The 25209-nt window shown below is 41.7% G+C and overlaps 62 non-coding genes across 62 annotated transcripts; all 62 read left to right on the top strand.

Moving 5' to 3' along the window:
* The first annotated feature begins 455 nt into the window (after positions 1 to 455).
* trnam-cau (transfer RNA methionine (anticodon CAU)) lies at positions 456 to 528 on the top strand. Its single transcript has one exon. It is a non-coding gene; the product is annotated as a tRNA-Met (tRNA).
* A 159-nt stretch (positions 529 to 687) lies between these two features.
* Positions 688 to 759, top strand: trnaq-cug (transfer RNA glutamine (anticodon CUG)). The gene has a single exon. It is a non-coding gene; the product is annotated as a tRNA-Gln (tRNA).
* A 507-nt stretch (positions 760 to 1266) lies between these two features.
* Positions 1267 to 1339, top strand: trnam-cau (transfer RNA methionine (anticodon CAU)). Its single transcript has one exon. It is a non-coding gene; the product is annotated as a tRNA-Met (tRNA).
* A 159-nt stretch (positions 1340 to 1498) lies between these two features.
* trnaq-cug (transfer RNA glutamine (anticodon CUG)) lies at positions 1499 to 1570 on the top strand. Its single transcript has one exon. It is a non-coding gene; the product is annotated as a tRNA-Gln (tRNA).
* Positions 1571 to 2083: 513 nt separating this feature from the next.
* trnam-cau (transfer RNA methionine (anticodon CAU)) lies at positions 2084 to 2156 on the top strand. The gene has a single exon. It is a non-coding gene; the product is annotated as a tRNA-Met (tRNA).
* A 159-nt stretch (positions 2157 to 2315) lies between these two features.
* Positions 2316 to 2387, top strand: trnaq-cug (transfer RNA glutamine (anticodon CUG)). Its single transcript has one exon. It is a non-coding gene; the product is annotated as a tRNA-Gln (tRNA).
* A 507-nt stretch (positions 2388 to 2894) lies between these two features.
* On the top strand, positions 2895 to 2967 carry trnam-cau (transfer RNA methionine (anticodon CAU)). Its single transcript has one exon. It is a non-coding gene; the product is annotated as a tRNA-Met (tRNA).
* A 159-nt stretch (positions 2968 to 3126) lies between these two features.
* trnaq-cug (transfer RNA glutamine (anticodon CUG)) lies at positions 3127 to 3198 on the top strand. The gene has a single exon. It is a non-coding gene; the product is annotated as a tRNA-Gln (tRNA).
* Positions 3199 to 3711: 513 nt separating this feature from the next.
* Positions 3712 to 3784, top strand: trnam-cau (transfer RNA methionine (anticodon CAU)). The gene has a single exon. It is a non-coding gene; the product is annotated as a tRNA-Met (tRNA).
* A 159-nt stretch (positions 3785 to 3943) lies between these two features.
* Positions 3944 to 4015, top strand: trnaq-cug (transfer RNA glutamine (anticodon CUG)). Its single transcript has one exon. It is a non-coding gene; the product is annotated as a tRNA-Gln (tRNA).
* Positions 4016 to 4522: 507 nt separating this feature from the next.
* trnam-cau (transfer RNA methionine (anticodon CAU)) lies at positions 4523 to 4595 on the top strand. Its single transcript has one exon. It is a non-coding gene; the product is annotated as a tRNA-Met (tRNA).
* A 159-nt stretch (positions 4596 to 4754) lies between these two features.
* On the top strand, positions 4755 to 4826 carry trnaq-cug (transfer RNA glutamine (anticodon CUG)). Its single transcript has one exon. It is a non-coding gene; the product is annotated as a tRNA-Gln (tRNA).
* A 513-nt stretch (positions 4827 to 5339) lies between these two features.
* Positions 5340 to 5412, top strand: trnam-cau (transfer RNA methionine (anticodon CAU)). Its single transcript has one exon. It is a non-coding gene; the product is annotated as a tRNA-Met (tRNA).
* Positions 5413 to 5571: 159 nt separating this feature from the next.
* trnaq-cug (transfer RNA glutamine (anticodon CUG)) lies at positions 5572 to 5643 on the top strand. The gene has a single exon. It is a non-coding gene; the product is annotated as a tRNA-Gln (tRNA).
* A 513-nt stretch (positions 5644 to 6156) lies between these two features.
* trnam-cau (transfer RNA methionine (anticodon CAU)) lies at positions 6157 to 6229 on the top strand. Its single transcript has one exon. It is a non-coding gene; the product is annotated as a tRNA-Met (tRNA).
* A 159-nt stretch (positions 6230 to 6388) lies between these two features.
* Positions 6389 to 6460, top strand: trnaq-cug (transfer RNA glutamine (anticodon CUG)). The gene has a single exon. It is a non-coding gene; the product is annotated as a tRNA-Gln (tRNA).
* A 513-nt stretch (positions 6461 to 6973) lies between these two features.
* Positions 6974 to 7046, top strand: trnam-cau (transfer RNA methionine (anticodon CAU)). The gene has a single exon. It is a non-coding gene; the product is annotated as a tRNA-Met (tRNA).
* A 159-nt stretch (positions 7047 to 7205) lies between these two features.
* On the top strand, positions 7206 to 7277 carry trnaq-cug (transfer RNA glutamine (anticodon CUG)). The gene has a single exon. It is a non-coding gene; the product is annotated as a tRNA-Gln (tRNA).
* A 507-nt stretch (positions 7278 to 7784) lies between these two features.
* Positions 7785 to 7857, top strand: trnam-cau (transfer RNA methionine (anticodon CAU)). The gene has a single exon. It is a non-coding gene; the product is annotated as a tRNA-Met (tRNA).
* Positions 7858 to 8016: 159 nt separating this feature from the next.
* On the top strand, positions 8017 to 8088 carry trnaq-cug (transfer RNA glutamine (anticodon CUG)). The gene has a single exon. It is a non-coding gene; the product is annotated as a tRNA-Gln (tRNA).
* Positions 8089 to 8601: 513 nt separating this feature from the next.
* Positions 8602 to 8674, top strand: trnam-cau (transfer RNA methionine (anticodon CAU)). Its single transcript has one exon. It is a non-coding gene; the product is annotated as a tRNA-Met (tRNA).
* Positions 8675 to 8833: 159 nt separating this feature from the next.
* Positions 8834 to 8905, top strand: trnaq-cug (transfer RNA glutamine (anticodon CUG)). The gene has a single exon. It is a non-coding gene; the product is annotated as a tRNA-Gln (tRNA).
* Positions 8906 to 9418: 513 nt separating this feature from the next.
* On the top strand, positions 9419 to 9491 carry trnam-cau (transfer RNA methionine (anticodon CAU)). Its single transcript has one exon. It is a non-coding gene; the product is annotated as a tRNA-Met (tRNA).
* Positions 9492 to 9650: 159 nt separating this feature from the next.
* trnaq-cug (transfer RNA glutamine (anticodon CUG)) lies at positions 9651 to 9722 on the top strand. Its single transcript has one exon. It is a non-coding gene; the product is annotated as a tRNA-Gln (tRNA).
* A 513-nt stretch (positions 9723 to 10235) lies between these two features.
* On the top strand, positions 10236 to 10308 carry trnam-cau (transfer RNA methionine (anticodon CAU)). Its single transcript has one exon. It is a non-coding gene; the product is annotated as a tRNA-Met (tRNA).
* A 159-nt stretch (positions 10309 to 10467) lies between these two features.
* On the top strand, positions 10468 to 10539 carry trnaq-cug (transfer RNA glutamine (anticodon CUG)). Its single transcript has one exon. It is a non-coding gene; the product is annotated as a tRNA-Gln (tRNA).
* Positions 10540 to 11046: 507 nt separating this feature from the next.
* Positions 11047 to 11119, top strand: trnam-cau (transfer RNA methionine (anticodon CAU)). Its single transcript has one exon. It is a non-coding gene; the product is annotated as a tRNA-Met (tRNA).
* Positions 11120 to 11278: 159 nt separating this feature from the next.
* On the top strand, positions 11279 to 11350 carry trnaq-cug (transfer RNA glutamine (anticodon CUG)). Its single transcript has one exon. It is a non-coding gene; the product is annotated as a tRNA-Gln (tRNA).
* Positions 11351 to 11863: 513 nt separating this feature from the next.
* On the top strand, positions 11864 to 11936 carry trnam-cau (transfer RNA methionine (anticodon CAU)). The gene has a single exon. It is a non-coding gene; the product is annotated as a tRNA-Met (tRNA).
* A 159-nt stretch (positions 11937 to 12095) lies between these two features.
* trnaq-cug (transfer RNA glutamine (anticodon CUG)) lies at positions 12096 to 12167 on the top strand. Its single transcript has one exon. It is a non-coding gene; the product is annotated as a tRNA-Gln (tRNA).
* A 513-nt stretch (positions 12168 to 12680) lies between these two features.
* Positions 12681 to 12753, top strand: trnam-cau (transfer RNA methionine (anticodon CAU)). Its single transcript has one exon. It is a non-coding gene; the product is annotated as a tRNA-Met (tRNA).
* Positions 12754 to 12912: 159 nt separating this feature from the next.
* Positions 12913 to 12984, top strand: trnaq-cug (transfer RNA glutamine (anticodon CUG)). Its single transcript has one exon. It is a non-coding gene; the product is annotated as a tRNA-Gln (tRNA).
* A 513-nt stretch (positions 12985 to 13497) lies between these two features.
* trnam-cau (transfer RNA methionine (anticodon CAU)) lies at positions 13498 to 13570 on the top strand. The gene has a single exon. It is a non-coding gene; the product is annotated as a tRNA-Met (tRNA).
* Positions 13571 to 13729: 159 nt separating this feature from the next.
* On the top strand, positions 13730 to 13801 carry trnaq-cug (transfer RNA glutamine (anticodon CUG)). The gene has a single exon. It is a non-coding gene; the product is annotated as a tRNA-Gln (tRNA).
* Positions 13802 to 14308: 507 nt separating this feature from the next.
* Positions 14309 to 14381, top strand: trnam-cau (transfer RNA methionine (anticodon CAU)). The gene has a single exon. It is a non-coding gene; the product is annotated as a tRNA-Met (tRNA).
* Positions 14382 to 14540: 159 nt separating this feature from the next.
* trnaq-cug (transfer RNA glutamine (anticodon CUG)) lies at positions 14541 to 14612 on the top strand. Its single transcript has one exon. It is a non-coding gene; the product is annotated as a tRNA-Gln (tRNA).
* A 513-nt stretch (positions 14613 to 15125) lies between these two features.
* On the top strand, positions 15126 to 15198 carry trnam-cau (transfer RNA methionine (anticodon CAU)). The gene has a single exon. It is a non-coding gene; the product is annotated as a tRNA-Met (tRNA).
* A 159-nt stretch (positions 15199 to 15357) lies between these two features.
* trnaq-cug (transfer RNA glutamine (anticodon CUG)) lies at positions 15358 to 15429 on the top strand. Its single transcript has one exon. It is a non-coding gene; the product is annotated as a tRNA-Gln (tRNA).
* Positions 15430 to 15942: 513 nt separating this feature from the next.
* On the top strand, positions 15943 to 16015 carry trnam-cau (transfer RNA methionine (anticodon CAU)). The gene has a single exon. It is a non-coding gene; the product is annotated as a tRNA-Met (tRNA).
* A 159-nt stretch (positions 16016 to 16174) lies between these two features.
* trnaq-cug (transfer RNA glutamine (anticodon CUG)) lies at positions 16175 to 16246 on the top strand. The gene has a single exon. It is a non-coding gene; the product is annotated as a tRNA-Gln (tRNA).
* Positions 16247 to 16753: 507 nt separating this feature from the next.
* Positions 16754 to 16826, top strand: trnam-cau (transfer RNA methionine (anticodon CAU)). Its single transcript has one exon. It is a non-coding gene; the product is annotated as a tRNA-Met (tRNA).
* A 159-nt stretch (positions 16827 to 16985) lies between these two features.
* Positions 16986 to 17057, top strand: trnaq-cug (transfer RNA glutamine (anticodon CUG)). Its single transcript has one exon. It is a non-coding gene; the product is annotated as a tRNA-Gln (tRNA).
* Positions 17058 to 17570: 513 nt separating this feature from the next.
* Positions 17571 to 17643, top strand: trnam-cau (transfer RNA methionine (anticodon CAU)). Its single transcript has one exon. It is a non-coding gene; the product is annotated as a tRNA-Met (tRNA).
* A 159-nt stretch (positions 17644 to 17802) lies between these two features.
* trnaq-cug (transfer RNA glutamine (anticodon CUG)) lies at positions 17803 to 17874 on the top strand. The gene has a single exon. It is a non-coding gene; the product is annotated as a tRNA-Gln (tRNA).
* Positions 17875 to 18381: 507 nt separating this feature from the next.
* On the top strand, positions 18382 to 18454 carry trnam-cau (transfer RNA methionine (anticodon CAU)). Its single transcript has one exon. It is a non-coding gene; the product is annotated as a tRNA-Met (tRNA).
* Positions 18455 to 18613: 159 nt separating this feature from the next.
* On the top strand, positions 18614 to 18685 carry trnaq-cug (transfer RNA glutamine (anticodon CUG)). The gene has a single exon. It is a non-coding gene; the product is annotated as a tRNA-Gln (tRNA).
* Positions 18686 to 19198: 513 nt separating this feature from the next.
* Positions 19199 to 19271, top strand: trnam-cau (transfer RNA methionine (anticodon CAU)). The gene has a single exon. It is a non-coding gene; the product is annotated as a tRNA-Met (tRNA).
* A 159-nt stretch (positions 19272 to 19430) lies between these two features.
* Positions 19431 to 19502, top strand: trnaq-cug (transfer RNA glutamine (anticodon CUG)). The gene has a single exon. It is a non-coding gene; the product is annotated as a tRNA-Gln (tRNA).
* A 513-nt stretch (positions 19503 to 20015) lies between these two features.
* Positions 20016 to 20088, top strand: trnam-cau (transfer RNA methionine (anticodon CAU)). Its single transcript has one exon. It is a non-coding gene; the product is annotated as a tRNA-Met (tRNA).
* Positions 20089 to 20247: 159 nt separating this feature from the next.
* On the top strand, positions 20248 to 20319 carry trnaq-cug (transfer RNA glutamine (anticodon CUG)). The gene has a single exon. It is a non-coding gene; the product is annotated as a tRNA-Gln (tRNA).
* A 507-nt stretch (positions 20320 to 20826) lies between these two features.
* Positions 20827 to 20899, top strand: trnam-cau (transfer RNA methionine (anticodon CAU)). The gene has a single exon. It is a non-coding gene; the product is annotated as a tRNA-Met (tRNA).
* A 159-nt stretch (positions 20900 to 21058) lies between these two features.
* Positions 21059 to 21130, top strand: trnaq-cug (transfer RNA glutamine (anticodon CUG)). Its single transcript has one exon. It is a non-coding gene; the product is annotated as a tRNA-Gln (tRNA).
* A 507-nt stretch (positions 21131 to 21637) lies between these two features.
* trnam-cau (transfer RNA methionine (anticodon CAU)) lies at positions 21638 to 21710 on the top strand. Its single transcript has one exon. It is a non-coding gene; the product is annotated as a tRNA-Met (tRNA).
* A 159-nt stretch (positions 21711 to 21869) lies between these two features.
* Positions 21870 to 21941, top strand: trnaq-cug (transfer RNA glutamine (anticodon CUG)). The gene has a single exon. It is a non-coding gene; the product is annotated as a tRNA-Gln (tRNA).
* Positions 21942 to 22454: 513 nt separating this feature from the next.
* trnam-cau (transfer RNA methionine (anticodon CAU)) lies at positions 22455 to 22527 on the top strand. The gene has a single exon. It is a non-coding gene; the product is annotated as a tRNA-Met (tRNA).
* Positions 22528 to 22686: 159 nt separating this feature from the next.
* Positions 22687 to 22758, top strand: trnaq-cug (transfer RNA glutamine (anticodon CUG)). Its single transcript has one exon. It is a non-coding gene; the product is annotated as a tRNA-Gln (tRNA).
* A 513-nt stretch (positions 22759 to 23271) lies between these two features.
* trnam-cau (transfer RNA methionine (anticodon CAU)) lies at positions 23272 to 23344 on the top strand. The gene has a single exon. It is a non-coding gene; the product is annotated as a tRNA-Met (tRNA).
* A 159-nt stretch (positions 23345 to 23503) lies between these two features.
* On the top strand, positions 23504 to 23575 carry trnaq-cug (transfer RNA glutamine (anticodon CUG)). Its single transcript has one exon. It is a non-coding gene; the product is annotated as a tRNA-Gln (tRNA).
* Positions 23576 to 24082: 507 nt separating this feature from the next.
* Positions 24083 to 24155, top strand: trnam-cau (transfer RNA methionine (anticodon CAU)). The gene has a single exon. It is a non-coding gene; the product is annotated as a tRNA-Met (tRNA).
* A 159-nt stretch (positions 24156 to 24314) lies between these two features.
* On the top strand, positions 24315 to 24386 carry trnaq-cug (transfer RNA glutamine (anticodon CUG)). The gene has a single exon. It is a non-coding gene; the product is annotated as a tRNA-Gln (tRNA).
* A 507-nt stretch (positions 24387 to 24893) lies between these two features.
* Positions 24894 to 24966, top strand: trnam-cau (transfer RNA methionine (anticodon CAU)). Its single transcript has one exon. It is a non-coding gene; the product is annotated as a tRNA-Met (tRNA).
* A 159-nt stretch (positions 24967 to 25125) lies between these two features.
* trnaq-cug (transfer RNA glutamine (anticodon CUG)) lies at positions 25126 to 25197 on the top strand. Its single transcript has one exon. It is a non-coding gene; the product is annotated as a tRNA-Gln (tRNA).
* The last annotated feature ends 12 nt before the right edge of the window (positions 25198 to 25209 follow it).

Raw genomic sequence — 25209 nt, forward strand, 5'->3', positions numbered from 1 at the left:
GCAGGGCCAATTTGCTGCGTTTAAGGTTGGAGACTTGCCATGGAGAAAACTCAGAGATTCTGGGAACCCTCGGGTGTTAATGTTAAATTGAGGTAACAGAATCTTTCAACTCGGCATGGCACAACTTCATTCAAATGATTTAGTTGACCAAATACAGAAAAACGGCCAATCCAAAAACGTTTCATTATGAAACACATTTGAGATAAAAGAGAAAAGGCAATCGAAAACAAGACAAAAGGTGATCAATTGACACATAAAAACATTGAAGCCAGATATATTAGTCCCTGTAACACCAATAGGGCGTTCATCTTTAATGTTTGAGGTGTCAAGTCCAGGGAAAAGCCATTTGAGATATCTGTCTATGAATCTTATTACACCTTGCTGATCTTGACTTTATTGTAATTGAAACAAATTGAGCTCATACACTTGAAATGTGTACATAAAGTCCTTTTCGGGCCTCGTTGGCGCAGTAGGCAGCGCGTCAGTCTCATAATCTGAAGGCCGTGAGTTCGACCCTCACACGGGGCAGTGATTTTAACGCTCTTTCCTCAATTTTGTTATGCCTGCACACACAAATGCTACGTAAGTTTCCTTCTGTCAGCAATGAAACAGTCCAATAGATTTGATGCTGGAGATCTGGCACCTCACGCAGACCAGGTGAGGTGGGCAGTTTATTTGTCTACCTGGGGTTCCATGGTGTAATGGTTAGCACTCTGGACTCTGAATCCAGTAATCCGAGTTCAAGTCTCGGTGGAACCTTAATTGTTTGGCTTTTTGTAGTGGTGCAATCTTGAGTCTTTGGTTAGAATTCTTACCTGCAGGGCCAATTTGCTGCGTTTAAGGTTGGAGACTTCCCATGGAGAAAACTCAAAGATTCTGGGAACCCTCGGGTGTTAAATTGAGGTAACAGAATCTTTCCACTCGGCATGGCACAACTTCATTCAAATGATTTAGTTGACCAAATACAGAAAAACGGCCAATCCAAAAACATTTCATAATGAAACACATTTGAGATAAAAGAGAAAAGGCAATCGAAAACAAGACAAAAGGTGATCAATTGACACATAAAAACATTGAAGCCAGATATATTAGTCTCTGTAACACCAATAGGGCGTTCATCTGTAATGTTTGAGGTGTCAAGTCCAGGGAAAAGCCATTTGAGATATCTGTCTATGAATCTTATTACACCTTGCTGCTCTTGACTTTATTGTAATTGAAACAAATTGAGCTCATACACTTGAAATGTGTACATAAAGTCCTTTTCGGGCCTCGTTGGCGCAGTAGGCAGCGCGTCAGTCTCATAATCTGAAGGTCGTGAGTTCGACCCTCACACGGGGCAGTGATTTTAACGCTCTTTTCTCAATTTTGTTATGCCTGCACACACAAATGCTACGTAAGTTTCCTTCTGTCAGCAATGAAACAGTCCAATAGATTTGATGCTGGAGATCTGGCACCTCACGCAGACCAGGTGAAGTGGGCAGTTTATTTGTCTACCTGGGGTTCCATGGTGTAATGGTTAGCACTCTGGACTCTGAATCCAGTAATCCGAGTTCAAGTCTCGGTGGAACCTTAATCGTTTAGCAGTTTGTAGTGGTGCAATCTTGAGTCTTTGGTTAGAATTCTTACCTGCAGGGCCAATTTGCTGCGTTTAAGGTTGGAGACTTGCCATGGAGAAAACTCAGAGATTCTGGGAACCCTCGGGTGTTAATGTTAAATTGAGGTAACAGAATCTTTCCACTCGGCATGGCACAACTTCATTCAAATGATTTAGTTGACCAAATACAGAAAAACGGCCAATCCAAAAACGTTTCATTATGAAACACATTTGAGATAAAAGAGAAAAGGCAATCGAAAACAAGACAAAAGGTGATCAATTGACACATAAAAACATTGAAGCCAGATATATTAGTCCCTGTAACACCAATAGGGCGTTCATCTTTAATGGTTGAGGTGTCAAGTCCAGGGAAAAGCCATTTGAGATATCTGTCTATGAATCTTATTACACCTTGCTGATCTTGACTTTATTGTAATTGAAACAAATTGAGCTCATACACTTGAAATGTGTACATAAAGTCCTTTTCGGGCCTCGTTGGCGCAGTAGGCAGCGCGTCAGTCTCATAATCTGAAGGCCGTGAGTTCGACCCTCACACGGGGCAGTGATTTTAACGCTCTTTCCTCAATTTTGTTATGCCTGCACACACAAATGCTACGTAAGTTTCCTTCTGTCAGCAATGAAACAGTCCAATAGATTTGATGCTGGAGATCTGGCACCTCACGCAGACCAGGTGAGGTGGGCAGTTTATTTGTCTACCTGGGGTTCCATGGTGTAATGGTTAGCACTCTGGACTCTGAATCCAGTAATCTGAGTTCAAGTCTCGGTGGAACCTTAATTGTTTGGCTTTTTGTAGTGGTGCAATCTTGAGTCTTTGGTTAGAATTCTTACCTGCAGGGCCAATTTGCTGCGTTTAAGGTTGGAGACTTCCCATGGAGAAAACTCAAAGATTCTGGGAACCCTCGGGTGTTAAATTGAGGTAACAGAATCTTTCCACTCGGCATGGCACAACTTCATTCAAATGATTTAGTTGACCAAATACAGAAAAACGGCCAATCCAAAAACATTTCATAATGAAACACATTTGAGATAAAAGAGAAAAGGCAATCGAAAACAAGACAAAAGGTGATCAATTGACACATAAAAACATTGAAGCCAGATATATTAGTCTCTGTAACACCAATAGGGCGTTCATCTGTAATGTTTGAGGTGTCAAGTCCAGGGAAAAGCCATTTGAGATATCTGTCTATGAATCTTATTACACCTTGCTGCTCTTGACTTTATTGTAATTGAAACAAATTGAGCTCATACACTTGAAATGTGTACATAAAGTCCTTTTCGGGCCTCGTTGGCGCAGTAGGCAGCGCGTCAGTCTCATAATCTGAAGGTCGTGAGTTCGACCCTCACACGGGGCAGTGATTTTAACGCTCTTTTCTCAATTTTGTTATGCCTGCACACACAAATGCTACGTAAGTTTCCTTCTGTCAGCAATGAAACAGTCCAATAGATTTGATGCTGGAGATCTGGCACCTCACGCAGACCAGGTGAGGTGGGCAGTTTATTTGTCTACCTGGGGTTCCATGGTGTAATGGTTAGCACTCTGGACTCTGAATCCAGTAATCCGAGTTCAAGTCTCGGTGGAACCTTAATCGTTTAGCAGTTTGTAGTGGTGCAATCTTGAGTCTTTGGTTAGAATTCTTACCTGCAGGGCCAATTTGCTGCGTTTAAGGTTGGAGACTTGCCATGGAGAAAACTCAGAGATTCTGGGAACCCTCGGGTGTTAATGTTAAATTGAGGTAACAGAATCTTTCAACTCGGCATGGCACAACTTCATTCAAAAGATTTAGTTGACCAAATACAGAAAAACGGCCAATCCAAAGACGTTTCATTATGAAACACATTTGAGATAAAAGAGAAAAGGCAATCGAAAACAAGACAAAAGGTGATCAATTGACACATAAAAACATTGAAGCCAGATATATTAGTCCCTGTAACACCAATAGGGCGTTCATCTTTAATGTTTGAGGTGTCAAGTCCAGGGAAAAGCCATTTGAGATATCTGTCTATGAATCTTATTACACCTTGCTGATCTTGACTTTATTGTAATTGAAACAAATTGAGCTCATACACTTGAAATGTGTACATAAAGTCCTTTTCGGGCCTCGTTGGCGCAGTAGGCAGCGCGTCAGTCTCATAATCTGAAGGCCGTGAGTTCGACCCTCACACGGGGCAGTGATTTTAACGCTCTTTCCTCAATTTTGTTATGCCTGCACACACAAATGCTACGTAAGTTTCCTTCTGTCAGCAATGAAACAGTCCAATAGATTTGATGCTGGAGATCTGGCACCTCACGCAGACCAGGTGAGGTGGGCAGTTTATTTGTCTACCTGGGGTTCCATGGTGTAATGGTTAGCACTCTGGACTCTGAATCCAGTAATCCGAGTTCAAGTCTCGGTGGAACCTTAATTGTTTGGCTTTTTGTAGTGGTGCAATCTTGAGTCTTTGGTTAGAATTCTTACCTGCAGGGCCAATTTGCTGCGTTTAAGGTTGGAGACTTCCCATGGAGAAAACTCAAAGATTCTGGGAACCCTCGGGTGTTAAATTGAGGTAACAGAATCTTTCCACTCGGCATGGCACAACTTCATTCAAATGATTTAGTTGACCAAATACAGAAAAACGGCCAATCCAAAAACATTTCATAATGAAACACATTTGAGATAAAAGAGAAAAGGCAATCGAAAACAAGACAAAAGGTGATCAATTGACACATAAAAACATTGAAGCCAGATATATTAGTCTCTGTAACACCAATAGGGCGTTCATCTGTAATGTTTGAGGTGTCAAGTCCAGGGAAAAGCCATTTGAGATATCTGTCTATGAATCTTATTACACCTTGCTGCTCTTGACTTTATTGTAATTGAAACAAATTGAGCTCATACACTTGAAATGTGTACATAAAGTCCTTTTCGGGCCTCGTTGGCGCAGTAGGCAGCGCGTCAGTCTCATAATCTGAAGGTCGTGAGTTCGACCCTCACACGGGGCAGTGATTTTAACGCTCTTTTCTCAATTTTGTTATGCCTGCACACACAAATGCTACGTAAGTTTCCTTCTGTCAGCAATGAAACAGTCCAATAGATTTGATGCTGGAGATCTGGCACCTCACGCAGACCAGGTGAGGTGGGCAGTTTATTTGTCTACCTGGGGTTCCATGGTGTAATGGTTAGCACTCTGGACTCTGAATCCAGTAATCCGAGTTCAAGTCTCGGTGGAACCTTAATCGTTTAGCAGTTTGTAGTGGTGCAATCTTGAGTCTTTGGTTAGAATTCTTACCTGCAGGGCCAATTTGCTGCGTTTAAGGTTGGAGACTTGCAATGGAGAAAACTCAGAGATTCTGGGAACCCTCGGGTGTTAATGTTAAATTGAGGTAACAGAATCTTTCAACTCGGCATGGCACAACTTCATTCAAATGATTTAGTTGACCAAATACAGAAAAACGGCCAATCCAAAAACGTTTCATTATGAAACACATTTGAGATAAAAGAGAAAAGGCAATCGAAAACAAGACAAAAGGTGATCAATTGACACATAAAAACATTGAAGCCAGATATATTAGTCCCTGTAACACCAATAGGGCGTTCATCTTTAATGTTTGAGGTGTCAAGTCCAGGGAAAAGCCATTTGAGATATCTGTCTATGAATCTTATTACACCTTGCTGATCTTGACTTTATTGTAATTGAAACAAATTGAGCTCATACACTTGAAATGTGTACATAAAGTCCTTTTCGGGCCTCGTTGGCGCAGTAGGCAGCGCGTCAGTCTCATAATCTGAAAGCCGTGAGTTCGACCCTCACACGGGGCAGTGATTTTAACGCTCTTTCCTCAATTTTGTTATGCCTGCACACACAAATGCTACGTAAGTTTCCTTCTGTCAGCAATGAAACAGTCCAATAGATTTGATGCTGGAGATCTGGCACCTCACGCAGACCAGGTGAGGTGGGCAGTTTATTTGTCTACCTGGGGTTCCATGGTGTAATGGTTAGCACTCTGGACTCTGAATCCAGTAATCCGAGTTCAAGTCTCGGTGGAACCTTAATTGTTTGGCTTTTTGTAGTGGTGCAATCTTGAGTCTTTGGTTAGAATTCTTACCTGCAGGGCCAATTTGCTGCGTTTAAGGTTGGAGACTTGCCATGGAGAAAACTCAGAGATTCTGGGAACCCTCGGGTGTTAATGTTAAATTGAGGTAACAGAATCTTTCAACTCGGCATGGCACAACTTCATTCAAATGATTTAGTTGACCAAATACAGAAAAACGGCCAATCCAAAAACGTTTCATAATGAAACACATTTGAGATAAAAGAGAAAAGGCAATCGAAAACAAGACAAAAGGTGATCAATTGACACATAAAAACATTGAAGCCAGATATATTAGTCCCTGTAACACCAATAGGGCGTTCATCTTTAATGTTTGAGGTGTCAAGTCCAGGGAAAAGCCATTTGAGATATCTGTCTATGAATCTTATTACACCTTGCTGATCTTGACTTTATTGTAATTGAAACAAATTGAGCTCATACACTTGAAATGTGTACATAAAGTCCTTTTCGGGCCTCGTTGGCGCAGTAGGCAGCGCGTCAGTCTCATAATCTGAAGGCCGTGAGTTCGACCCTCACACGGGGCAGTGATTTTAACGCTCTTTCCTCAATTTTGTTATGCCTGCACACACAAATGCTACGTAAGTTTCCTTCTGTCAGCAATGAAACAGTCCAATAGATTTGATGCTGGAGATCTGGCACCTCACGCAGACCAGGTGAGGTGGGCAGTTTATTTGTCTACCTGGGGTTCCATGGTGTAATGGTTAGCACTCTGGACTCTGAATCCAGTAATCCGAGTTCAAGTCTCGGTGGAACCTTAATCGTTTAGCAGTTTGTAGTGGTGCAATCTTGAGTCTTTGGTTAGAATTCTTACCTGCAGGGCCAATTTGCTGCGTTTAAGGTTGGAGACTTGCCATGGAGAAAACTCAGAGATTCTGGGAACCCTCGGGTGTTAATGTTAAATTGAGGTAACAGAATCTTTCAACTCGGCATGGCACAACTTCATTCAAATGATTTAGTTGACCAAATACAGAAAAACGGCCAATCCAAAAACGTTTCATTATGAAACACATTTGAGATAAAAGAGAAAAGGCAATCGAAAACAAGACAAAAGGTGATCAATTGACACATAAAAACATTGAAGCCAGATATATTAGTCCCTGTAACACCAATAGGGCGTTCATCTTTAATGTTTGAGGTGTCAAGTCCAGGGAAAAGCCATTTGAGATATCTGTCTATGAATCTTATTACACCTTGCTGATCTTGACTTTATTGTAATTGAAACAAATTGAGCTCATACACTTGAAATGTGTACATAAAGTCCTTTTCGGGCCTCGTTGGCGCAGTAGGCAGCGCGTCAGTCTCATAATCTGAAGGCCGTGAGTTCGACCCTCACACGGGGCAGTGATTTTAACGCTCTTTCCTCAATTTTGTTATGCCTGCACACACAAATGCTACGTAAGTTTCCTTCTGTCAGCAATGAAACAGTCCAATAGATTTGATGCTGGAGATCTGGCACCTCACGCAGACCAGGTGAGGTGGGCAGTTTATTTGTCTACCTGGGGTTCCATGGTGTAATGGTTAGCACTCTGGACTCTGAATCCAGTAATCTGAGTTCAAGTCTCGGTGGAACCTTAATTGTTTGGCTTTTTGTAGTGGTGCAATCTTGAGTCTTTGGTTAGAATTCTTACCTGCAGGGCCAATTTGCTGCGTTTAAGGTTGGAGACTTCCCATGGAGAAAACTCAAAGATTCTGGGAACCCTCGGGTGTTAAATTGAGGTAACAGAATCTTTCCACTCGGCATGGCACAACTTCATTCAAATGATTTAGTTGACCAAATACAGAAAAACGGCCAATCCAAAAACATTTCATAATGAAACACATTTGAGATAAAAGAGAAAAGGCAATCGAAAACAAGACAAAAGGTGATCAATTGACACATAAAAACATTGAAGCCAGATATATTAGTCTCTGTAACACCAATAGGGCGTTCATCTGTAATGTTTGAGGTGTCAAGTCCAGGGAAAAGCCATTTGAGATATCTGTCTATGAATCTTATTACACCTTGCTGCTCTTGACTTTATTGTAATTGAAACAAATTGAGCTCATACACTTGAAATGTGTACATAAAGTCCTTTTCGGGCCTCGTTGGCGCAGTAGGCAGCGCGTCAGTCTCATAATCTGAAGGTCGTGAGTTCGACCCTCACACGGGGCAGTGATTTTAACGCTCTTTTCTCAATTTTGTTATGCCTGCACACACAAATGCTACGTAAGTTTCCTTCTGTCAGCAATGAAACAGTCCAATAGATTTGATGCTGGAGATCTGGCACCTCACGCAGACCAGGTGAGGTGGGCAGTTTATTTGTCTACCTGGGGTTCCATGGTGTAATGGTTAGCACTCTGGACTCTGAATCCAGTAATCCGAGTTCAAGTCTCGGTGGAACCTTAATTGTTTGGCTTTTTGTAGTGGTGCAATCTTGAGTCTTTGGTTAGAATTCTTACCTGCAGGGCCAATTTGCTGCGTTTAAGGTTGGAGACTTGCCATGCAGAAAACTCAGAGATTCTGGGAACCCTCGGGTGTTAATGTTAAATTGAGGTAACAGAATCTTTCCACTCGGCATGGCACAACTTCATTCAAATGATTTAGTTGACCAAATACAGAAAAACGGCCAATCCAAAAACATTTCATAATGAAACACATTTGAGATAAAAGAGAAAAGGCAATCGAAAACAAGACAAAAGGTGATCAATTGACACATAAAAACATTGAAGCCAGATATATTAGTCTCTGTAACACCAATAGGGCGTTCATCTGTAATGTTTGAGGTGTCAAGTCCAGGGAAAAGCCATTTGAGATATCTGTCTATGAATCTTATTACACCTTGCTGCTCTTGACTTTATTGTAATTGAAACAAATTGAGCTCATACACTTGAAATGTGTACATAAAGTCCTTTTCGGGCCTCGTTGGCGCAGTAGGCAGCGCGTCAGTCTCATAATCTGAAGGTCGTGAGTTCGACCCTCACACGGGGCAGTGATTTTAACGCTCTTTTCTCAATTTTGTTATGCCTGCACACACAAATGCTACGTAAGTTTCCTTCTGTCAGCAATGAAACAGTCCAATAGATTTGATGCTGGAGATCTGGCACCTCACGCAGACCAGGTGAAGTGGGCAGTTTATTTGTCTACCTGGGGTTCCATGGTGTAATGGTTAGCACTCTGGACTCTGAATCCAGTAATCCGAGTTCAAGTCTCGGTGGAACCTTAATCGTTTAGCAGTTTGTAGTGGTGCAATCTTGAGTCTTTGGTTAGAATTCTTACCTGCAGGGCCAATTTGCTGCGTTTAAGGTTGGAGACTTGCCATGGAGAAAACTCAGAGATTCTGGGAACCCTCGGGTGTTAATGTTAAATTGAGGTAACAGAATCTTTCCACTCGGCATGGCACAACTTCATTCAAATGATTTAGTTGACCAAATACAGAAAAACGGCCAATCCAAAAACGTTTCATTATGAAACACATTTGAGATAAAAGAGAAAAGGCAATCGAAAACAAGACAAAAGGTGATCAATTGACACATAAAAACATTGAAGCCAGATATATTAGTCCCTGTAACACCAATAGGGCGTTCATCTTTAATGTTTGAGGTGTCAAGTCCAGGGAAAAGCCATTTGAGATATCTGTCTATGAATCTTATTACACCTTGCTGATCTTGACTTTATTGTAATTGAAACAAATTGAGCTCATACACTTGAAATGTGTACATAAAGTCCTTTTCGGGCCTCGTTGGCGCAGTAGGCAGCGCGTCAGTCTCATAATCTGAAGGCCGTGAGTTCGACCCTCACACGGGGCAGTGATTTTAACGCTCTTTCCTCAATTTTGTTATGCCTGCACACACAAATGCTACGTAAGTTTCCTTCTGTCAGCAATGAAACAGTCCAATAGATTTGATGCTGGAGATCTGGCACCTCACGCAGACCAGGTGAGGTGGGCAGTTTATTTGTCTACCTGGGGTTCCATGGTGTAATGGTTAGCACTCTGGACTCTGAATCCAGTAATCCGAGTTCAAGTCTCGGTGGAACCTTAATCGTTTAGCAGTTTGTAGTGGTGCAATCTTGAGTCTTTGGTTAGAATTCTTACCTGCAGGGCCAATTTGCTGCGTTTAAGGTTGGAGACTTGCCATGGAGAAAACTCAGAGATTCTGGGAACCCTCGGGTGTTAATGTTAAATTGAGGTAACAGAATCTTTCAACTCGGCATGGCACAACTTCATTCAAATGATTTAGTTGACCAAATACAGAAAAACGGCCAATCCAAAAACGTTTCATTATGAAACACATTTGAGATAAAAGAGAAAAGGCAATCGAAAACAAGACAAAAGGTGATCAATTGACACATAAAAACATTGAAGCCAGATATATTAGTCCCTGTAACACCAATAGGGCGTTCATCTTTAATGTTTGAGGTGTCAAGTCCAGGGAAAAGCCATTTGAGATATCTGTCTATGAATCTTATTACACCTTGCTGATCTTGACTTTATTGTAATTGAAACAAATTGAGCTCATACACTTGAAATGTGTACATAAAGTCCTTTTCGGGCCTCGTTGGCGCAGTAGGCAGCGCGTCAGTCTCATAATCTGAAGGCCGTGAGTTCGACCCTCACACGGGGCAGTGATTTTAACGCTCTTTCCTCAATTTTGTTATGCCTGCACACACAAATGCTACGTAAGTTTCCTTCTGTCAGCAATGAAACAGTCCAATAGATTTGATGCTGGAGATCTGGCACCTCACGCAGACCAGGTGAGGTGGGCAGTTTATTTGTCTACCTGGGGTTCCATGGTGTAATGGTTAGCACTCTGGACTCTGAATCCAGTAATCTGAGTTCAAGTCTCGGTGGAACCTTAATTGTTTGGCTTTTTGTAGTGGTGCAATCTTGAGTCTTTGGTTAGAATTCTTACCTGCAGGGCCAATTTGCTGCGTTTAAGGTTGGAGACTTCCCATGGAGAAAACTCAAAGATTCTGGGAACCCTCGGGTGTTAAATTGAGGTAACAGAATCTTTCCACTCGGCATGGCACAACTTCATTCAAATGATTTAGTTGACCAAATACAGAAAAACGGCCAATCCAAAAACATTTCATAATGAAACACATTTGAGATAAAAGAGAAAAGGCAATCGAAAACAAGACAAAAGGTGATCAATTGACACATAAAAACATTGAAGCCAGATATATTAGTCTCTGTAACACCAATAGGGCGTTCATCTGTAATGTTTGAGGTGTCAAGTCCAGGGAAAAGCCATTTGAGATATCTGTCTATGAATCTTATTACACCTTGCTGCTCTTGACTTTATTGTAATTGAAACAAATTGAGCTCATACACTTGAAATGTGTACATAAAGTCCTTTTCGGGCCTCGTTGGCGCAGTAGGCAGCGCGTCAGTCTCATAATCTGAAGGTCGTGAGTTCGACCCTCACACGGGGCAGTGATTTTAACGCTCTTTTCTCAATTTTGTTATGCCTGCACACACAAATGCTACGTAAGTTTCCTTCTGTCAGCAATGAAACAGTCCAATAGATTTGATGCTGGAGATCTGGCACCTCACGCAGACCAGGTGAGGTGGGCAGTTTATTTGTCTACCTGGGGTTCCATGGTGTAATGGTTAGCACTCTGGACTCTGAATCCAGTAATCCGAGTTCAAGTCTCGGTGGAACCTTAATTGTTTGGCTTTTTGTAGTGGTGCAATCTTGAGTCTTTGGTTAGAATTCTTACCTGCAGGGCCAATTTGCTGCGTTTAAGGTTGGAGACTTGCCATGCAGAAAACTCAGAGATTCTGGGAACCCTCGGGTGTTAATGTTAAATTGAGGTAACAGAATCTTTCCACTCGGCATGGCACAACTTCATTCAAATGATTTAGTTGACCAAATACAGAAAAACGGCCAATCCAAAAACATTTCATAATGAAACACATTTGAGATAAAAGAGAAAAGGCAATCGAAAACAAGACAAAAGGTGATCAATTGACACATAAAAACATTGAAGCCAGATATATTAGTCTCTGTAACACCAATAGGGCGTTCATCTGTAATGTTTGAGGTGTCAAGTCCAGGGAAAAGCCATTTGAGATATCTGTCTATGAATCTTATTACACCTTGCTGCTCTTGACTTTATTGTAATTGAAACAAATTGAGCTCATACACTTGAAATGTGTACATAAAGTCCTTTTCGGGCCTCGTTGGCGCAGTAGGCAGCGCGTCAGTCTCATAATCTGAAGGTCGTGAGTTCGACCCTCACACGGGGCAGTGATTTTAACGCTCTTTTCTCAATTTTGTTATGCCTGCACACACAAATGCTACGTAAGTTTCCTTCTGTCAGCAATGAAACAGTCCAATAGATTTGATGCTGGAGATCTGGCACCTCACGCAGACCAGGTGAAGTGGGCAGTTTATTTGTCTACCTGGGGTTCCATGGTGTAATGGTTAGCACTCTGGACTCTGAATCCAGTAATCCGAGTTCAAGTCTCGGTGGAACCTTAATCGTTTAGCAGTTTGTAGTGGTGCAATCTTGAGTCTTTGGTTAGAATTCTTACCTGCAGGGCCAATTTGCTGCGTTTAAGGTTGGAGACTTGCCATGGAGAAAACTCAGAGATTCTGGGAACCCTCGGGTGTTAATGTTAAATTGAGGTAACAGAATCTTTCCACTCGGCATGGCACAACTTCATTCAAATGATTTAGTTGACCAAATACAGAAAAACGGCCAATCCAAAAACGTTTCATTATGAAACACATTTGAGATAAAAGAGAAAAGGCAATCGAAAACAAGACAAAAGGTGATCAATTGACACATAAAAACATTGAAGCCAGATATATTAGTCCCTGTAACACCAATAGGGCGTTCATCTTTAATGTTTGAGGTGTCAAGTCCAGGGAAAAGCCATTTGAGATATCTGTCTATGAATCTTATTACACCTTGCTGATCTTGACTTTATTGTAATTGAAACAAATTGAGCTCATACACTTGAAATGTGTACATAAAGTCCTTTTCGGGCCTCGTTGGCGCAGTAGGCAGCGCGTCAGTCTCATAATCTGAAGGCCGTGAGTTCGACCCTCACACGGGGCAGTGATTTTAACGCTCTTTCCTCAATTTTGTTATGCCTGCACACACAAATGCTACGTAAGTTTCCTTCTGTCAGCAATGAAACAGTCCAATAGATTTGATGCTGGAGATCTGGCACCTCACGCAGACCAGGTGAGGTGGGCAGTTTATTTGTCTACCTGGGGTTCCATGGTGTAATGGTTAGCACTCTGGACTCTGAATCCAGTAATCCGAGTTCAAGTCTCGGTGGAACCTTAATCGTTTAGCAGTTTGTAGTGGTGCAATCTTGAGTCTTTGGTTAGAATTCTTACCTGCAGGGCCAATTTGCTGCGTTTAAGGTTGGAGACTTGCCATGGAGAAAACTCAGAGATTCTGGGAACCCTCGGGTGTTAATGTTAAATTGAGGTAACAGAATCTTTCAACTCGGCATGGCACAACTTCATTCAAATGATTTAGTTGACCAAATACAGAAAAACGGCCAATCCAAAAACGTTTCATTATGAAACACATTTGAGATAAAAGAGAAAAGGCAATCGAAAACAAGACAAAAGGTGATCAATTGACACATAAAAACATTGAAGCCAGATATATTAGTCCCTGTAACACCAATAGGGCGTTCATCTTTAATGTTTGAGGTGTCAAGTCCAGGGAAAAGCCATTTGAGATATCTGTCTATGAATCTTATTACACCTTGCTGATCTTGACTTTATTGTAATTGAAACAAATTGAGCTCATACACTTGAAATGTGTACATAAAGTCCTTTTCGGGCCTCGTTGGCGCAGTAGGCAGCGCGTCAGTCTCATAATCTGAAGGCCGTGAGTTCGACCCTCACACGGGGCAGTGATTTTAACGCTCTTTCCTCAATTTTGTTATGCCTGCACACACAAATGCTACGTAAGTTTCCTTCTGTCAGCAATGAAACAGTCCAATAGATTTGATGCTGGAGATCTGGCACCTCACGCAGACCAGGTGAGGTGGGCAGTTTATTTGTCTACCTGGGGTTCCATGGTGTAATGGTTAGCACTCTGGACTCTGAATCCAGTAATCTGAGTTCAAGTCTCGGTGGAACCTTAATTGTTTGGCTTTTTGTAGTGGTGCAATCTTGAGTCTTTGGTTAGAATTCTTACCTGCAGGGCCAATTTGCTGCGTTTAAGGTTGGAGACTTCCCATGGAGAAAACTCAAAGATTCTGGGAACCCTCGGGTGTTAAATTGAGGTAACAGAATCTTTCCACTCGGCATGGCACAACTTCATTCAAATGATTTAGTTGACCAAATACAGAAAAACGGCCAATCCAAAAACATTTCATAATGAAACACATTTGAGATAAAAGAGAAAAGGCAATCGAAAACAAGACAAAAGGTGATCAATTGACACATAAAAACATTGAAGCCAGATATATTAGTCTCTGTAACACCAATAGGGCGTTCATCTGTAATGTTTGAGGTGTCAAGTCCAGGGAAAAGCCATTTGAGATATCTGTCTATGAATCTTATTACACCTTGCTGCTCTTGACTTTATTGTAATTGAAACAAATTGAGCTCATACACTTGAAATGTGTACATAAAGTCCTTTTCGGGCCTCGTTGGCGCAGTAGGCAGCGCGTCAGTCTCATAATCTGAAGGTCGTGAGTTCGACCCTCACACGGGGCAGTGATTTTAACGCTCTTTTCTCAATTTTGTTATGCCTGCACACACAAATGCTACGTAAGTTTCCTTCTGTCAGCAATGAAACAGTCCAATAGATTTGATGCTGGAGATCTGGCACCTCACGCAGACCAGGTGAGGTGGGCAGTTTATTTGTCTACCTGGGGTTCCATGGTGTAATGGTTAGCACTCTGGACTCTGAATCCAGTAATCCGAGTTCAAGTCTCGGTGGAACCTTAATTGTTTGGCTTTTTGTAGTGGTGCAATCTTGAGTCTTTGGTTAGAATTCTTACCTGCAGGGCCAATTTGCTGCGTTTAAGGTTGGAGACTTGCCATGCAGAAAACTCAGAGATTCTGGGAACCCTCGGGTGTTAATGTTAAATTGAGGTAACAGAATCTTTCCACTCGGCATGGCACAACTTCATTCAAATGATTTAGTTGACCAAATACAGAAAAACGGCCAATCCAAAAACATTTCATAATGAAACACATTTGAGATAAAAGAGAAAAGGCAATCGAAAACAAGACAAAAGGTGATCAATTGACACATAAAAACATTGAAGCCAGATATATTAGTCTCTGTAACACCAATAGGGCGTTCATCTGTAATGTTTGAGGTGTCAAGTCCAGGGAAAAGCCATTTGAGATATCTGTCTATGAATCTTATTACACCTTGCTGCTCTTGACTTTATTGTAATTGAAACAAATTGAGCTCATACACTTGAAATGTGTACATAAAGTCCTTTTCGGGCCTCGTTGGCGCAGTAGGCAGCGCGTCAGTCTCATAATCTGAAGGTCGTGAGTTCGACCCTCACACGGGGCAGTGATTTTAACGCTCTTTTCTCAATTTTGTTATGCCTGCACACACAAATGCTACGTAAGTTTCCTTCTGTCAGCAATGAAACAGTCCAATAGATTTGATGCTGGAGATCTGGCACCTCACGCAGACCAGGTGAAGTGGGCAGTTTATTTGTCTACCTGGGGTTCCATGGTGTAATGGTTAGCACTCTGGACTCTGAATCCAGTAATCCGAGTTCAAGTCTCGGTGGAACCTTAATCGTTTAGCAGTTTGTAGTGGTGCAATCTTGAGTCTTTGGTTAGAATTCTTACCTGCAGGGCCAATTTGCTGCGTTTAAGGTTGGAGACTTGCCATGGAGAAAACTCAGAGATTCTGGGAACCCTTGGGTGTTAATGTTAAATTGAGGTAACAGAATCTTTCCACTCGGCATGGCACAACTTCATTCAAATGATTTAGTTGACCAAATACAGAAAAACGGCCAATCCAAAAACGTTTCATTATGAAACACATTTGAGATAAAAGAGAAAAGGCAATCGAAAACAAGACAAAAGGTGATCAATTGACACATAAAAACATTGAAGCCAGATATATTAGTCCCTGTAACACCAATAGGGCGTTCATCTTTAATGTTTGAGGTGTCAAGTCCAGGGAAAAGCCATTTGAGATATCTGTCTATGAATCTTATTACACCTTGCTGATCTTGACTTTATTGTAATTGAAACAAATTGAGCTCATACACTTGAAATGTGTACATAAAGTCCTTTTCGGGCCTCGTTGGCGCAGTAGGCAGCGCGTCAGTCTCATAATCTGAAGGCCGTGAGTTCGACCCTCACACGGGGCAGTGATTTTAACGCTCTTTCCTCAATTTTGTTATGCCTGCACACACAAATGCTACGTAAGTTTCCTTCTGTCAGCAATGAAACAGTCCAATAGATTTGATGCTGGAGATCTGGCACCTCACGCAGACCAGGTGAGGTGGGCAGTTTATTTGTCTACCTGGGGTTCCATGGTGTAATGGTTAGCACTCTGGACTCTGAATCCAGTAATCTGAGTTCAAGTCTCGGTGGAACCTTAATTGTTTGGCTTTTTGTAGTGGTGCAATCTTGAGTCTTTGGTTAGAATTCTTACCTGCAGGGCCAATTTGCTGCGTTTAAGGTTGGAGACTTCCCATGGAGAAAACTCAAAGATTCTGGGAACCCTCGGGTGTTAAATTGAGGTAACAGAATCTTTCCACTCGGCATGGCACAACTTCATTCAAATGATTTAGTTGACCAAATACAGAAAAACGGCCAATCCAAAAACATTTCATAATGAAACACATTTGAGATAAAAGAGAAAAGGCAATCGAAAACAAGACAAAAGGTGATCAATTGACACATAAAAACATTGAAGCCAGATATATTAGTCTCTGTAACACCAATAGGGCGTTCATCTGTAATGTTTGAGGTGTCAAGTCCAGGGAAAAGCCATTTGAGATATCTGTCTATGAATCTTATTACACCTTGCTGCTCTTGACTTTATTGTAATTGAAACAAATTGAGCTCATACACTTGAAATGTGTACATAAAGTCCTTTTCGGGCCTCGTTGGCGCAGTAGGCAGCGCGTCAGTCTCATAATCTGAAGGTCGTGAGTTCGACCCTCACACGGGGCAGTGATTTTAACGCTCTTTTCTCAATTTTGTTATGCCTGCACACACAAATGCTACGTAAGTTTCCTTCTGTCAGCAATGAAACAGTCCAATAGATTTGATGCTGGAGATCTGGCACCTCACGCAGACCAGGTGAGGTGGGCAGTTTATTTGTCTACCTGGGGTTCCATGGTGTAATGGTTAGCACTCTGGACTCTGAATCCAGTAATCCGAGTTCAAGTCTCGGTGGAACCTTAATCGTTTAGCAGTTTGTAGTGGTGCAATCTTGAGTCTTTGGTTAGAATTCTTACCTGCAGGGCCAATTTGCTGCGTTTAAGGTTGGAGACTTGCCATGGAGAAAACTCAGAGATTCTGGGAACCCTCGGGTGTTAATGTTAAATTGAGGTAACAGAATCTTTCAACTCGGCATGGCACAACTTCATTCAAAAGATTTAGTTGACCAAATACAGAAAAACGGCCAATCCAAAGACGTTTCATTATGAAACACATTTGAGATAAAAGAGAAAAGGCAATCGAAAACAAGACAAAAGGTGATCAATTGACACATAAAAACATTGAAGCCAGATATATTAGTCCCTGTAACACCAATAGGGCGTTCATCTTTAATGTTTGAGGTGTCAAGTCCAGGGAAAAGCCATTTGAGATATCTGTCTATGAATCTTATTACACCTTGCTGATCTTGACTTTATTGTAATTGAAACAAATTGAGCTCATACACTTGAAATGTGTACATAAAGTCCTTTTCGGGCCTCGTTGGCGCAGTAGGCAGCGCGTCAGTCTCATAATCTGAAGGCCGTGAGTTCGACCCTCACACGGGGCAGTGATTTTAACGCTCTTTCCTCAATTTTGTTATGCCTGCACACACAAATGCTACGTAAGTTTCCTTCTGTCAGCAATGAAACAGTCCAATAGATTTGATGCTGGAGATCTGGCACCTCACGCAGACCAGGTGAGGTGGGCAGTTTATTTGTCTACCTGGGGTTCCATGGTGTAATGGTTAGCACTCTGGACTCTGAATCCAGTAATCCGAGTTCAAGTCTCGGTGGAACCTTAATTGTTTGGCTTTTTGTAGTGGTGCAATCTTGAGTCTTTGGTTAGAATTCTTACCTGCAGGGCCAATTTGCTGCGTTTAAGGTTGGAGACTTCCCATGGAGAAAACTCAAAGATTCTGGGAACCCTCGGGTGTTAAATTGAGGTAACAGAATCTTTCCACTCGGCATGGCACAACTTCATTCAAATGATTTAGTTGACCAAATACAGAAAAACGGCCAATCCAAAAACATTTCATAATGAAACACATTTGAGATAAAAGAGAAAAGGCAATCGAAAACAAGACAAAAGGTGATCAATTGACACATAAAAACATTGAAGCCAGATATATTAGTCTCTGTAACACCAATAGGGCGTTCATCTGTAATGTTTGAGGTGTCAAGTCCAGGGAAAAGCCATTTGAGATATCTGTCTATGAATCTTATTACACCTTGCTGCTCTTGACTTTATTGTAATTGAAACAAATTGAGCTCATACACTTGAAATGTGTACATAAAGTCCTTTTCGGGCCTCGTTGGCGCAGTAGGCAGCGCGTCAGTCTCATAATCTGAAGGTCGTGAGTTCGACCCTCACACGGGGCAGTGATTTTAACGCTCTTTTCTCAATTTTGTTATGCCTGCACACACAAATGCTACGTAAGTTTCCTTCTGTCAGCAATGAAACAGTCCAATAGATTTGATGCTGGAGATCTGGCACCTCACGCAGACCAGGTGAGGTGGGCAGTTTATTTGTCTACCTGGGGTTCCATGGTGTAATGGTTAGCACTCTGGACTCTGAATCCAGTAATCCGAGTTCAAGTCTCGGTGAAACCTTAATCGTTTAGCAGTTTGTAGTGGTGCAATCTTGAGTCTTTGGTTAGAATTCTTACCTGCAGGGCCAATTTGCTGCGTTTAAGGTTGGAGACTTGCAATGGAGAAAACTCAGAGATTCTGGGAACCCTCGGGTGTTAATGTTAAATTGAGGTAACAGAATCTTTCAACTCGGCATGGCACAACTTCATTCAAATGATTTAGTTGACCAAATACAGAAAAACGGCCAATCCAAAAACGTTTCATTATGAAACACATTTGAGATAAAAGAGAAAAGGCAATCGAAAACAAGACAAAAGGTGATCAATTGACACATAAAAACATTGAAGCCAGATATATTAGTCCCTGTAACACCAATAGGGCGTTCATCTTTAATGTTTGAGGTGTCAAGTCCAGGGAAAAGCCATTTGAGATATCTGTCTATGAATCTTATTACACCTTGCTGATCTTGACTTTATTGTAATTGAAACAAATTGAGCTCATACACTTGAAATGTGTACATAAAGTCCTTTTCGGGCCTCGTTGGCGCAGTAGGCAGCGCGTCAGTCTCATAATCTGAAAGCCGTGAGTTCGACCCTCACACGGGGCAGTGATTTTAACGCTCTTTCCTCAATTTTGTTATGCCTGCACACACAAATGCTACGTAAGTTTCCTTCTGTCAGCAATGAAACAGTCCAATAGATTTGATGCTGGAGATCTGGCACCTCACGCAGACCAGGTGAGGTGGGCAGTTTATTTGTCTACCTGGGGTTCCATGGTGTAATGGTTAGCACTCTGGACTCTGAATCCAGTAATCCGAGTTCAAGTCTCGGTGGAACCTTAATTGTTTGGCTTTTTGTAGTGGTGCAATCTTGAGTCTTTGGTTAGAATTCTTACCTGCAGGGCCAATTTGCTGCGTTTAAGGTTGGAGACTTGCCATGGAGAAAACTCAGAGATTCTGGGAACCCTCGGGTGTTAATGTTAAATTGAGGTAACAGAATCTTTCAACTCGGCATGGCACAACTTCATTCAAATGATTTAGTTGACCAAATACAGAAAAACGGCCAATCCAAAAACGTTTCATTATGAAACACATTTGAGATAAAAGAGAAAAGGCAATCGAAAACAAGACAAAAGGTGATCAATTGACACATAAAAACATTGAAGCCAGATATATTAGTCCCTGTAACACCAATAGGGCGTTCATCTTTAATGTTTGAGGTGTCAAGTCCAGGGAAAAGCCATTTGAGATATCTGTCTATGAATCTTATTACACCTTGCTGATCTTGACTTTATTGTAATTGAAACAAATTGAGCTCATACACTTGAAATGTGTACATAAAGTCCTTTTCGGGCCTCGTTGGCGCAGTAGGCAGCGCGTCAGTCTCATAATCTGAAGGCCGTGAGTTCGACCCTCACACGGGGCAGTGATTTTAACGCTCTTTCCTCAATTTTGTTATGCCTGCACACACAAATGCTACGTAAGTTTCCTTCTGTCAGCAATGAAACAGTCCAATAGATTTGATGCTGGAGATCTGGCACCTCACGCAGACCAGGTGAGGTGGGCAGTTTATTTGTCTACCTGGGGTTCCATGGTGTAATGGTTAGCACTCTGGACTCTGAATCCAGTAATCCGAGTTCAAGTCTCGGTGGAACCTTAATTGTTTGGCTTTTTGTAGTGGTGCAATCTTGAGTCTTTGGTTAGAATTCTTACCTGCAGGGCCAATTTGCTGCGTTTAAGGTTGGAGACTTCCCATGGAGAAAACTCAAAGATTCTGGGAACCCTCGGGTGTTAAATTGAGGTAACAGAATCTTTCCACTCGGCATGGCACAACTTCATTCAAATGATTTAGTTGACCAAATACAGAAAAACGGCCAATCCAAAAACATTTCATAATGAAACACATTTGAGATAAAAGAGAAAAGGCAATCGAAAACAAGACAAAAGGTGATCAATTGACACATAAAAACATTGAAGCCAGATATATTAGTCCCTGTAACACCAATAGGGCGTTCATCTTTAATGTTTGAGGTGTCAAGTCCAGGGAAAAGCCATTTGAGATATCTGTCTATGAATCTTATTACACCTTGCTGATCTTGACTTTATTGTAATTGAAACAAATTAAGCTCATACACTTGAAATGTGTACATAAAGTCCTTTTCGGGCCTCGTTGGCGCAGTAGGCAGCGCGTCAGTCTCATAATCTGAAGGCCGTGAGTTTGACCCTCACACGGGGCAGTGATTTTAACGCTCTTTCCTCAATTTTGTTATGCCTGCACACACAAATGCTACGTAAGTTTCCTTCTGTCAGCAATGAAACAGTCCAATAGATTTGATGCTGGAGATCTGGCACCTCACGCAGACCAGGTGAGGTGGGCAGTTTATTTGTCTACCTGGGGTTCCATGGTGTAATGGTTAGCACTCTGGACTCTGAATCCAGTAATCCGAGTTCAAGTCTCGGTGGAACCTTAATTGTTTGGCTTTTTGTAGTGGTGCAATCTTGAGTCTTTGGTTAGAATTCTTACCTGCAGGGCCAATTTGCTGCGTTTAAGGTTGGAGACTTCCCATGGAGAAAACTCAAAGATTCTGGGAACCCTCGGGTGTTAAATTGAGGTAACAGAATCTTTCCACTCGGCATGGCACAACTTCATTCAAATGATTTAGTTGACCAAATACAGAAAAACGGCCAATCCAAAAACATTTCATAATGAAACACATTTGAGATAAAAGAGAAAAGGCAATCGAAAACAAGACAAAAGGTGATCAATTGACACATAAAAACATTGAAGCCAGATATATTAGTCTCTGTAACACCAATAGGGCGTTCATCTGTAATGTTTGAGGTGTCAAGTCCAGGGAAAAGCCATTTGAGATATCTGTCTATGAATCTTATTACACCTTGCTGCTCTTGACTTTATTGTAATTGAAACAAATTGAGCTCATACACTTGAAATGTGTACATAAAGTCCTTTTCGGGCCTCGTTGGCGCAGTAGGCAGCGCGTCAGTCTCATAATCTGAAGGTCGTGAGTTCGACCCTCACACGGGGCAGTGATTTTAACGCTCTTTTCTCAATTTTGTTATGCCTGCACACACAAATGCTACGTAAGTTTCCTTCTGTCAGCAATGAAACAGTCCAATAGATTTGATGCTGGAGATCTGGCACCTCACGCAGACCAGGTGAGGTGGGCAGTTTATTTGTCTACCTGGGGTTCCATGGTGTAATGGTTAGCACTCTGGACTCTGAATCCAGTAATCCGAGTTCAAGTCTCGGTGAAACCTTAATCGTTTAGCAGTTTGTAGTGGTGCAATCTTGAGTCTTTGGTTAGAATTCTTACCTGCAGGGCCAATTTGCTGCGTTTAAGGTTGGAGACTTGCAATGGAGAAAACTCAGAGATTCTGGGAACCCTCGGGTGTTAATGTTAAATTGAGGTAACAGAATCTTTCAACTCGGCATGGCACAACTTCATTCAAATGATTTAGTTGACCAAATACAGAAAAACGGCCAATCCAAAAACGTTTCATTATGAAACACATTTGAGATAAAAGAGAAAAGGCAATCGAAAACAAGACAAAAGGTGATCAATTGACACATAAAAACATTGAAGCCAGATATATTAGTCCCTGTAACACCAATAGGGCGTTCATCTTTAATGTTTGAGGTGTCAAGTCCAGGGAAAAGCCATTTGAGATATCTGTCTATGAATCTTATTACACCTTGCTGATCTTGACTTTATTGTAATTGAAACAAATTGAGCTCATACACTTGAAATGTGTACATAAAGTCCTTTTCGGGCCTCGTTGGCGCAGTAGGCAGCGCGTCAGTCTCATAATCTGAAAGCCGTGAGTTCGACCCTCACACGGGGCAGTGATTTTAACGCTCTTTCCTCAATTTTGTTATGCCTGCACACACAAATGCTACGTAAGTTTCCTTCTGTCAGCAATGAAACAGTCCAATAGATTTGATGCTGGAGATCTGGCACCTCACGCAGACCAGGTGAGGTGGGCAGTTTATTTGTCTACCTGGGGTTCCATGGTGTAATGGTTAGCACTCTGGACTCTGAATCCAGTAATCCGAGTTCAAGTCTCGGTGGAACCTTAATTGTTTGGCTTTTTGTAGTGGTGCAATCTTGAGTCTTTGGTTAGAATTCTTACCTGCAGGGCCAATTTGCTGCGTTTAAGGTTGGAGACTTGCCATGGAGAAAACTCAGAGATTCTGGGAACCCTCGGGTGTTAATGTTAAATTGAGGTAACAGAATCTTTCAACTCGGCATGGCACAACTTCATTCAAATGATTTAGTTGACCAAATACAGAAAAACGGCCAATCCAAAAACGTTTCATTATGAAACACATTTGAGATAAAAGAGAAAAGGCAATCGAAAACAAGACAAAAGGTGATCAATTGACACATAAAAACATTGAAGCCAGATATATTAGTCCCTGTAACACCAATAGGGCGTTCATCTTTAATGTTTGAGGTGTCAAGTCCAGGGAAAAGCCATTTGAGATATCTGTCTATGAATCTTATTACACCTTGCTGATCTTGACTTTATTGTAATTGAAACAAATTGAGCTCATACACTTGAAATGTGTACATAAAGTCCTTTTCGGGCCTCGTTGGCGCAGTAGGCAGCGCGTCAGTCTCATAATCTGAAGGCCGTGAGTTCGACCCTCACACGGGGCAGTGATTTTAACGCTCTTTCCTCAATTTTGTTATGCCTGCACACACAAATGCTACGTAAGTTTCCTTCTGTCAGCAATGAAACAGTCCAATAGATTTGATGCTGGAGATCTGGCACCTCACGCAGACCAGGTGAGGTGGGCAGTTTATTTGTCTACCTGGGGTTCCATGGTGTAATGGTTAGCACTCTGGACTCTGAATCCAGTAATCCGAGTTCAAGTCTCGGTGGAACCTTAATTGTTTGGCTTTTTGTAGTGGTGCAATCTTGAGTCTTTGGTTAGAATTCTTACCTGCAGGGCCAATTTGCTGCGTTTAAGGTTGGAGACTTCCCATGGAGAAAACTCAAAGATTCTGGGAACCCTCGGGTGTTAAATTGAGGTAACAGAATCTTTCCACTCGGCATGGCACAACTTCATTCAAATGATTTAGTTGACCAAATACAGAAAAACGGCCAATCCAAAAACATTTCATAATGAAACACATTTGAGATAAAAGAGAAAAGGCAATCGAAAACAAGACAAAAGGTGATCAATTGACACATAAAAACATTGAAGCCAGATATATTAGTCCCTGTAACACCAATAGGGCGTTCATCTTTAATGTTTGAGGTGTCAAGTCCAGGGAAAAGCCATTTGAGATATCTGTCTATGAATCTTATTACACCTTGCTGATCTTGACTTTATTGTAATTGAAACAAATTGAGCTCATACACTTGAAATGTGTACATAAAGTCCTTTTCGGGCCTCGTTGGCGCAGTAGGCAGCGCGTCAGTCTCATAATCTGAAGGCCGTGAGTTTGACCCTCACACGGGGCAGTGATTTTAACGCTCTTTCCTCAATTTTGTTATGCCTGCACACACAAATGCTACGTAAGTTTCCTTCTGTCAGCAATGAAACAGTCCAATAGATTTGATGCTGGAGATCTGGCACCTCACGCAGACCAGGTGAGGTGGGCAGTTTATTTGTCTACCTGGGGTTCCATGGTGTAATCGTTAGCACTCTGGACTCTGAATCCAGTAATCCGAGTTCAAGTCTCGGTGGAACCTTAATCGTTTAGTTGTTTGTAGTGGTGCAATCTTGAGTCTTTGGTTAGAATTCTTACCTGCAGGGCCAATTTGCTGCGTTTAAGGTTGGGGACTTGCCATGGAGAAAACTCAGAGATTCTGGGAACCCTCGGGTGTTAAATTGAGGAAACAGAATCTTTCCACTCGGCATGGCACAACTTCATTCAAATGATTTAGTTGACCAAATACAGAAAAACGGTCATTCCAAAAACGTTTAATTATGAAACACATTTGAGATAAAAGAGAAAAGGCAATCGAAAACAAGACAAAAGGTGATCAATTGACACATAAAAACATTGAAGCCAGATATATTAGTCTCTGTAACACCAATAGGGCGTTCATCTGTAATGTTTGAGGTGTCAAGTCCAGGGAAAAGCCATTTGAGATATCTGTCTATGAATCTTATTACACCTTGCTGCTCTTGACTTTATTGTAATTGAAACAAATTGAGCTCATACACTTGAAATGTGTACATAAAGTCCTTTTCGGGCCTCGTTGGCGCAGTAGGCAGCGCGTCAGTCTCATAATCTGAAGGTCGTGAGTTCGACCCTCACACGGGGCAGTGATTTTAACGCTCTTTTCTCAATTTTGTTATGCCTGCACACACAAATGCTACGTAAGTTTCCTTCTGTCAGCAATGAAACAGTCCAATAGATTTGATGCTGGAGATCTGGCACCTCACGCAGACCAGGTGAGGTGGGCAGTTTATTTGTCTACCTGGGGTTCCATGGTGTAATGGTTAGCACTCTGGACTCTGAATCCAGTAATCCGAGTTCAAGTCTCGGTGGAACCTTAATCGTTTAGC

Source organism: Pungitius pungitius, chromosome 6 (assembly GCF_949316345.1).
Source record: "Pungitius pungitius chromosome 6, fPunPun2.1, whole genome shotgun sequence".
Lineage (NCBI taxonomy): Eukaryota > Metazoa > Chordata > Actinopteri > Perciformes > Gasterosteidae > Pungitius > Pungitius pungitius.